The 3,771-nt window shown below is 41.4% G+C and overlaps 1 protein-coding gene and 1 pseudogene across 4 annotated transcripts in view; both read left to right on the plus strand.

Annotated features, from left to right (window-relative positions):
* MRTFA (myocardin related transcription factor A) overlaps window positions 1–3,771 on the plus strand; it is a 216,728-nt gene that overhangs the window by 42,826 nt on the left and 170,131 nt on the right. The window lies entirely within an intron of this gene.
* LOC108315391 lies at window positions 2,078–3,765 on the plus strand (annotated as a pseudogene).

Below are 3,771 nucleotides of genomic sequence, written 5' to 3' on the forward strand. Positions count from 1 at the left end.
GTTGGCCAGGCTGGTCTCGAACTCCTGACCTCAGGTGATCCACCTACCTCGGCTTCCCAAAATGCTCTGGGATTACAGGTGTAAGCCACCATATCCAGTCTTAAGTTTCTTTTTTTTTTTTGAGACGGAGTTTCACTCATGTTACCCAGGCTGGAGTGCAATGGCGCGATCTCGGCTCACCGCAACCTCCGCCTCCTGGGTTTAGGCAATTCTCCTGCCTCAGCCTCCTCACTTGAGCTTTTTAAAGGCCTACCTACCTACAGTGTTGGTTTGTCTCATTAATGGTGATGTTAAATCTCATTATCTGGTTAAGTTCCTGTCTGCCAAATTTATCGTAAGCTGTCTTTTCCCCTTTTGCCATATAGTTGTTGCAGTAGCAATACATATTCTTAGAGCAAGAAGCTAACCTGGCTAACAGTGTTTAAAAATTGAGTATTTTGTGAAAGACGATGTACAAAAAATGAAGTTCAGAATTAATTTAATTTGAGCTTCTTTGTAATGTGAATTTTTAAGTACAGAGTTTAAATACAGTTGCTTTAAGAGCCTTGGGATGCAAATCTAGTTTTCCTTGGGTCATAAGGAATTTTTGCTGATAACCTTTTCATAGTTGCACTTTAGTAGAGTATTAGCATTTTTCATAGTTTTCAGACAAGTTATTTCCTGCTTTTGAAATTCCTTCCTCCACTCTTCTCGGGTATGCCTTGGAACAATACAGCTCTTACTGAGGGATCTGGAGTTACCTGGGTTTGAACCCTGGTGCAGCAGTTACTTAACCTCTCTGTACTTCAGAATTCTCCTTTGTAAAATAGAATAGTAATGCCTCATAAGATTTTATGAGGATTAAATAGACATTTGGCATTTTTTTCTGGTCATAGATGTTTAGTAAGGTTGTATATTATTATTCTCAGTCTGATGAAACTTGTCACATAATAGGCAGTGACTTTTTCCTTGTATCTATATACTATACATGTATACCTAAACATATAAATGTACCTCATAGATGTTACTTGAGGAAATAATAGACATTTCTTATGTAATTGTCTCTGTCCCAATCCTGGGGGGGAAGGAATTTAGATTCACTTTTTTAGGATACTTGTAGGATCCATATGTTAACCATACCCCTTCCCCCACCATGTCTACGTTTACTTTGAATACAGTACTTAGGGACTGCCTAATGCTGTGATAAAAAATGGTAAATATTATTTCTACCACAGACTACATGATCTTTTTTTTTCCTCAGAGACAAGATCTTCCTCTGTTTTCCCAGGCTATAATGCAATGGCACAATAATAGCTCACAGAGCAGCTTTGCACTCATGGACTCAAGCAATCATCCTGCCTCAGCCTTCTCAGTTGCTAGGATTGCAGGCACGTGCCACTAAGCCTGGGTAATTTTTAAATTTTTTGTAGAGATGGAGTCTTGCTGTGTTGCCCAGGCTGATCTCAAACTCCTGGGTTCGAGATCAATCCCCTGGCTTCAGCTTCCCAAAGCTTTGGGATTGTAGGTGTGAGCCAATGCTCCTGGCCCAAACTATATCATCTTAATGTGTACATTGGACATGGTTAAGTTCAAGGCACTGTTACTGCCTTTATCTCTGACCTGAATTGGAGGCCAAAGTTCATTAAATGGCAATTTATTGATCTAAGGACAGTTAATCAACTAAATTTTTCAGTGATTCTCTATGGGGAAGGTACCATATCTTCAAAGGGTGTCTGGAAAAGTATGGGGGCATTTTTGGTTGTTAAGTGACTGTGGGTGGGAGATGCGTCACTGGCATTTGGTGGAGAAAACTCAGAATTATTCACCCAAAATATGTTTTGTTTTAGTTATGAAAAAAAAGTTAAGGCTGGGCATGGTGGCTCACATCTGTAATCCCAGCACTTTGGGAGGCTGAGGCAGGCGTATCACAAGGTCAGGAGTTCAGGATCAGCCTGACTCACATGGTGAAATCCCATCTCTACTGAAAATACAAAAATTAGCTGGGCATTGTGGTATGTGCCTATAATCCCAGCTACTCAGGAGACTGAGGCAGGAGAATCGCTTGAACCCAGGAGGTAGAGGTTGCAGTGAGCAGGGATCGTGCCACTGCACTCCAGTCTGGGCAATAGAGCAAGACTCTGTCTCAAAATAATAATAGTAATAATGTTAGAGTGCTGGTGTGGCCATCTCTCCTTCCCGTGGCATGTGCTTATCCACTGTTATAGGTGTACTACAAAATGGGGAGTCATCTGGCAAAAATATCACTTTGCCTCCTGTATTTAAGGCTCCCATTCCACCAGATACTGTGAAATTTGCTCATACCAGCTTATACAAAAACAACAGACAGTCCTATCCTGTTAGTGAATTAGCAGGTTGTCAGAGCAGTGCCGAGTCTTAGGGTGCTGGCAGAGTTGTGTCTAAAATTCCCAGAGTTTGAGGTGGTAGGACTTGCTGTTCTGCCCAGAGTGCTTTTGAAAATATCTGTCATGGAGGCCACATGTTTGCACCAACCGAAACCTGGTACTGTTGGCCCTGTAGAGTGAACACAACCCAAAAAACGATACGTTATCTGTCCCGCCCTGGCTGCCTCTGCCTTACCAGTGCTGGTCATGTCTAAAGGTCATCATATTAAGGAAGTTTCTGAGCTTTTTTTCGTTGTCAGAGGTAAGGTCGAAGGCTATAAGACAATCAAGGAGGCCGTTTTGCCACATAAGAAACTTAAAGCCTGGAATGATATAAAAAAGGGCTATGCCTCTTAACACATGAGGGCTGGCAAGGGCAAAATGAGAAACCATTGTATCCAGCTTAAGGGACCCTGCATCGTCTATAATGAAGATGATCATATTGTCGACACCTTTAGAAACATTCCCAGAATTACTCTGCTTAATGTAAGCAAAGTGAACATTTTGAAACTTGCTCCTGGTGGGCGTGTAGGATGTTTCTGTATTTGGACTGAAAGTGCTTTCTAGAAGTTAGAGAATTTTGTGTGGCACTTGGTATAAAGCTGCTTCTTCAAGCGTAACTGCAGTCTTTGCATCCGCAAGATGATCAATGTAGACCTCAACAAAATCTTTAAAAGCCCAGACATCCAAAGCCTTTTGAGCATGTTGCAGGAAGATTCATCATAGAGTCCTTAGGAAGAACCCCTGAAAAACCTGAGAATCATGTTGAAGCTAAACCAATATGCAAGAACACCACAGCACTGTTCTTTGCCAGGCCAGCAATCACAAACTCCGGGCGGATAAGCCAGCAGCAGCAGCCAAAGCAGCAGCACTAGAGGCCAAATCAGTTGAGAAGGGGGGTTGCAGTGAAGAAGCCTGTGGTAGGAAAGAAAGGAAAGAAGGTTGTTGGTGTTAAGCAGAAGAAACCTTTGGTGGGAAAAAGGACAGCAGCTACCAAGACACCAGCAGCTGAAAAAAACCTACCACAGAGGAAGTGAAGCCTGGTGCATAAACTTGTGTGTTTATTCCATAAAGGTCTAATAATTTTGGACAGCTTATTTTTAATAAAGACCTGATGAATGAAAAGTTATTTCTTAAGGTAGGAAGCTTCTTGAAAGAATAATTCAGAGCTGTGGTATATCATCTCTGAATTATTCATGGGGAATTAGGCTATATTTTCTCAGTTGGGAGAGTAAGGTGTTTGCCATTATGAATGTGTTTTGGTGGGGTTTAATTTCTAAAGTTAGAGTAGTTGAATGGCTAGAGTGGTGTAGTGGTTAAAGAAAATTGGCATTTTTCCTTTAGTAACCTTTGTATCTTCATGGTTGATGGAAATAATACAATTTGTGCC

Source organism: Cebus imitator, unplaced genomic scaffold, assembly GCF_001604975.1.
Source record: "Cebus imitator isolate Cc_AM_T3 unplaced genomic scaffold, Cebus_imitator-1.0 Scaffold170, whole genome shotgun sequence".
Taxonomy (NCBI): domain Eukaryota; kingdom Metazoa; phylum Chordata; class Mammalia; order Primates; family Cebidae; genus Cebus; species Cebus imitator.